Consider the following 6,389-nt stretch of genomic DNA (forward strand, 5'->3'; position numbering starts at 1 on the left):
GGAGCAGAGGCGCCAACACAACCACTACGACTTTATTACCTACTTGTACCCCCTCCCCCCCCCCCCCCCCGTAAATCTATTCTGGATCCGCACCTGGTTATTATCAAAATCATACAATTAAATACTGCATACTTAAATATGTAAATAGGTAAATATAAGACAATAAATTATACTGTATGGTTTTATTACCGTGAACATCATGTGTCAAACACACAATTTTAGAATATAGAACAGAGTGAATTAGTAAAAGTATTTCAAGATAGAGTGTTATTATTGTTATTTAATTAATTTATGACTACTATAATCTTATAGGATTTTTATATAAAATAATGTGTGATCATAATGTAAATAAAAAGATAAGTTTGAGTAATATCTAACGCATTGTATAAAATAATGCATGACATTGCTGAAATATCAATCCTTTTAAAGTGGGGTTTCTAAAAAATAGATATCAGTCTTCTTTGCAATGTGTATTTTGACTTGTATTGGTCTGTAGACAAAAAGTAAGTGTTTTCAGTGACGACTGTGATATTAAAATTTGATTTCTCATTATTTTACCTATAGAAAATACGACAATGTGTATGTTTTACTTTTTGTTCATAACTTATATACTGCGATTAATTTCTGGTGGAATTGTTGCACCACCAATTAAAGGAGAGTTAGATTGGTGGCAAAATGCTGTAATTTATGAAATATTCCCGCTGTCATTTAAGGATTCAAATGGTGATGGATTTGGGGATTTTAATGGTAATTTTTTTATTAAAATATTAGAGAAAATAAATGTTCACATGTTCATATCGTTATGAATGTATTTCCATTCTTATTTGTCGCAGGCATAACTGAAAAATTGGATTATCTCGTAGACATAGGAGTAAATGCAATTTGGTTAACACCATTTTTTAGAGTCCCCATTAGAATCAGGTGGTTATGACGTAAGTGACTATCTAAAAGTACAAGATGTTTTTGGTTCAATGGAGGATTTTGAAAATCTTGTAAATACTGCACACAAAAAAAGTACGTATGATAATGATATGAATCATATAATTCGAATAATGAATTTAACCGTAAGTCATTTGAAAATATTATTATCGAAAATTATATATATATATATATAAATGATACTTAGATTTAAAAGTTATTATGGATTTCGTTCCTAATCACACAAGTAACAAACACATTTGGTTTCAAGAATCTGCTAATAACACTAATTACACAGACTATTACATATGGAAGGATGCGAAAAATCATTATGAAGTAATGAACAATTCATCGGTTCAACCTATAGTACCGAATAATTGGGTAATTTTTAGATTATTTATAATAAATTATAAGATAATGATGAATGGCAGATTTTAATATTTTTTATAAAAAAACATTTCTACATAAAATATGGTATAAGTATAATTATCGTAATTTAATTTTTCGTATTTTTTAAATACATACAGCATATGGTTGGATATATGTTAAAACATAACATTATATAACTATATAAATTATAAAAAATTATTTTTTCAAAATATAAGGTTATGGGTGAAAATTTCATTAGATTAACTTTAATATAAGTTTTGGTAATATTTATTAGAATTTCCTGTAATTCTTATAAAAAAAAAAAAAAAAAAAGTAAATAAATATTATATGAATATTTTTTCATCAAATTTGAAGCATAATTAATTAATACCTTCTAAAATGGTGGAATACATTTTTATAGAACATATAAAAATTTACCATTTAGTTCTTTGCATGTTCACACTTAATACAATACTTCCTGAAATAAATAATTAATTAAAAACAAAAAAACTACGATTGTTCTGCCCTATACAATCTCTAATGCGACATCAAAAGGGGTCGAATATGAACTTCCACATTTGATCTAAATTAATTACGTATACAAATCAGGAGAATACTGGATTAAAAATATACAGTCAAATACTAAGGACCTACCCTAATATACATATAGTGGATTTTGTAGCAGTTAAAATATTTTTAATGCCTATTATGTAATATTATTCTGAACCTGTAGGTATATTTATAGAATTAAATTTACATTTTGATACTATCAGTGCTGTCCTAACTGCCTACAACGCTCTTGGGCAATGGAATTTGACACCTCTTCAATCCTCCAATTTTTCTATTGTAAAATTGACTTCATATTTTTTAGCGTACAATTTACTTAATTCCTTAAAAAATGTTTATTATTTAAGGCAGTGGTACTCAAACGGTGTGCTGCGAGATCGACTAGGTATGCCGTAAAAAATGTCTGATATTTGTGATTAGTGATGTTTCAATATATTTTATATCATTATATATTTTTTTAAAAGATATAAATACAAAAAAAAAATATTTTGAGAACATAATTATTTAAGCAAAGGAATATTATATCATAAAGGGAAATTTTTGAAATTCATAGTGAGAAACTTGAGCTTGTCGTTTCTTAAACAAAAGTTCGATTCACGGTTGATTCGAAGACAAGCTCACACGCCTTTCCTAATCAATAGAAAGAAGCCTCTCCCATTTTATGGTTTTTTATGTTTATTAATGCTAAATAGCCTAACTCGCATAAGTTCGTGGTTGAAAAATGTAACAAAATGTTGATTGTTTTGTTTGTTATTACAGGATATTCTGACTGTATACATTCAAAATCTAATTAGTGATAATTCTTTATATTTCAGTCGTAGTGTTTGTAGTATCCTGAATTTTTGACAGCTGTTTTTCTTTCTCATGTGATAGGTCAGTTGTTAATTCTGAATAAGTAGCGTAAGGATTGCGCACTCTTAATGTCAATTAATTATGTAGATAAGTGGATACATGTGTAGGTAAACTGTATGGTTTTAACCCACCTGGATATCTTAGAGCGTAGCTAAAGTTTTTGTTGTTGTCAAGTGCATAAGTGTTCCGCGAAAACTTTTGATGTATAACAGTGTGCCGTGAAAAAAAAAGGTTGAGAACCACTGATTTAAGGTGACTGCTTATTTATTATTTTTATTATTATTATAATTGTTATCATATTAAATTAATTTTGTTGTTATTTTGAAGTTGACATTTCATTATATTAGCTAAATTATAGAAAAATCACGTTTTTTGCAAGCTTTTCGACCAAATTACGTTCTGCATTTCTGAGTAGGTATTGTATGTATTAAATTGCCGTGATAAAATGCAGCGATTTGAAATACAAATATTTTGGTATAGGATTAGAATAGTAGATTCAATTCAACTTTAACAAATAAATTAAGCGCTATAAATATTATTAAATTTTTTTTAGTAGTAATAGGAGTAAAATACTATAATGTTTTGATGAAATTTATCATATAAATGTATAATAAAAAATATTACATAGCTGTTTATTAATGTAGACTTATAGCTTTCCGCTTATTATATTTGTTGAATAGAGAATGAGAAAGAAACCAAGTATTGTAGATAACAAAAAACCAATTTTATTTTTTGTAATTCTGAGTACTAGATAAAATGGTGTAAAAGTGACGAATGGTGTCTGCAGTCTCACAGCGTAATTGAATGGCTGCTGCGTGAATATAGGTGATGGTGGTACCCACTGTGGTTCTTCAAGCGGAGGTGAAGATGATGGTTGCAGATGGCGTCCAGGCGGCACTCTGGTGATGATAGCTGTTGTATTCCTCTGGCGGAAGTAGAGAAACCGTATATCTGGCGGCCGGCGACAAGGGTCCCGACTGCCCGCGATATTGTATCAGCGAAAGTGAAACTGCCGTGTTTGGTGCGCATGTCAGAACCCCGTGAGGTCAGCTTAGTCGTGTATTCTTCCGCCTTAAGTAGCGTAAGTCATCCTGGAAAGGTCTTACTACTATCAAGATAGAAGAGATAATGTCTGTTCGACGCTATCGGTGGCTCTTTTAATGACCGAACTCGTATCAAGTACAGCACCGGATCTGTTTTGAACTTGATGGAAACTTCTTGGGTGCGCGTGCAGACCATATAGATAGTGTCACGAGCGCGCGTGCAAATCATTTAGATAGTGTCACAGGCGAGCGTGCAGGTAATTACGATAAATCCACTGAACCTATATGGGCAGTCGCGCGTGCCCGATTGATTTTTAATTTGTTTTTTTTATCCTATTTACAAACAATATTATTATTAAAATATATAATATATAGACATAATGTATACGAGATATCATAATTTCTGGATATCTTTCTTTTTCTTCTTTCTCAGCTTATTGGCACAGTAAGTGCCATCGTAACCAACCCTAATCCTCTCAACTTCTTTCTATCATATGCGTCTTCAAAATTTGACATTTATATATTTTTGATATATTGAGCTATAACGTCCACTCATCGGATCCTTGATATTCCTAATGGAAGTTTTTTATTTATTTTGATGACTAACATTTCTTTTACAAATTGTCCATCTGCGCTCCGAATACGGCTAAAGCATTCTAGTCGTTTGCTTTTTATATTTGAAATAATATTTGGCCTGATATATAATTCCTGTAGTTTTTGATTTTTCCTTCTTTCGTAATTTTGTGATTTTAGATTGAAATTCGAACCGTGTATATTCCTCAGTACTTTTCTTTCGAAGGTCATTAGTCGTTTGCTGTTTCTTTTGGTTAGTGACCATGTATCACTTGTATGTGGCTATTGGTCGAAGATAACTATGATACAGTACGAGTAGTGTCTTCAAGTTATGTTACAGTAGTTTTGATTTAAGGTGTCTCCATGACTCACTCTATAAAAAGTTGTGACCGCTGTAACACCTTTATACCGTGTTTGGTGCCACTGCATGTAGTCATGTAACACATTATTTAAATTATTTGCATAATTTCATATTTAATGACATATGTTGTATAGTTTTAAATGTACTCAGATATTTCAGTATAATAGAAAAAACTATTACTTACTTATCTAAAATAAAAAAAATTGTTTTTCTTATTATCGTTAATTTTTATGACGTCCTCTAGATACATAATACTTTGAACGCCATAGGGAGATCAACCCGTTTGTCCCACCCCTGCACTTGTGCGGCTATGGATACCACGCACCAATTATGTAAGATAAAACTAGCTATTGTAATTTTTTAAACGTTTCAGACGAGAATTATAGATGGTGATAAAGATACGTCGATGTGGATTTGGCACGAAACTCGGAAACAATTTTATTTGTGTCAGTTTTGTGGAAACTTACCTGATTTAAACTTTCGTAATGAAAAAGTTCACATAGAAATGAAAAAAATTTTAAGATATTGGTTAGATAAAGGAATGGATGGTATTCGAATAGATGCATTAAAGCATATATACGAAAGCGAACAATTACAAGATGAACCTATGATAAATCCGGCAGGACCAGTAAAACACTGGAATTTTTATCACTATTATACGGTCGATCAAGACGAAGTATACGATTTGATTAAAGAATGGCATCAACTTCTTAATGAGTATAAACAAAAAGATAATTTTACGAGGTAAACATTTTTTTATTCATCTTTTAATAAATCGATGATAACTTTTTTTTTTTTTAATCCAATAGTTAAGTTTAAATAGTTAAATACTTATCTCCTTATGAAACATTACTTACCATTTTAACGTTTTATTTTATTTATTGAACAGAATTTTTTTGTTTCATTAAATTAACATTATATAACACATTAAATTATCAGAATATGATATAAATAAAAAAAAAACTAAAAATAAATATTTTAGATAATTTTAAGTTACTTACTCCCAAAAAACGAATAGAAAACTTAAAAAAATACAAAAATTTTAAATTTATTAAAAACCCATTAAATGCGTATGTTGTATGCATTTTTTGAACAAATATGCAATATAAAATTTAGTGCTTAAATTCGGTGTGATGTGAATCGTGGACATTTTAAACCTTCATAGACGTGCATACACTTAGTGCAAACATGCATATGCATATAAATCTGGGCTCTATTAATGACGAAAACTATTATTACCTGCTTAATGCCTAAATATTTTACTATTTTAATTTTAATTTTATTATTTTGCCGAATAAGTCGATTTAAACCCTTAATTCGTTGAAAAGGTTGATAACTAAAATATTTTACAATGAGTGATATGAAATTATTTTGATTTGATTTGTTAGTTGTATTATTAAAATATTAAAACAATGAAAATTACCTTTGGATTATAATTATTGTTACACTTCTACTTATAATTTTAGGATTATAATGACCGAATCATACAGCCCAAACGATATTTTGTTTAATTACTACTCCAGTGGAACTGAAATACCTACAAATTTTAAGTTAATGCCGTATAATCAATTATTGAACTCTACAATAACTGATATTGAGATAAGAAAATGGATAACAGAAATGCCAGAAAATGCAACGTATAATGTAGTGGTAAATACGATTCACCTGTTATATTAATAGTATCTATGCGAGGTGTGATAAAAAAA

General features: G+C 29.4%; 1 pseudogene; it reads left to right on the top strand.

Annotated features, from left to right (window-relative positions):
* Nucleotides 1-394: 394 nt before the first annotated feature.
* On the top strand, nt 395-6,383 carry LOC112683712 (annotated as a pseudogene).
* Nucleotides 6,384-6,389: the final 6 nt, after the last annotated feature.

The sequence above is a fragment of the Sipha flava genome, unplaced genomic scaffold (genome assembly GCF_003268045.1).
Source record: "Sipha flava isolate LNK unplaced genomic scaffold, YSA_version1 23387_pilon_pilon, whole genome shotgun sequence".
Classification (NCBI taxonomy): domain Eukaryota; kingdom Metazoa; phylum Arthropoda; class Insecta; order Hemiptera; family Aphididae; genus Sipha; species Sipha flava.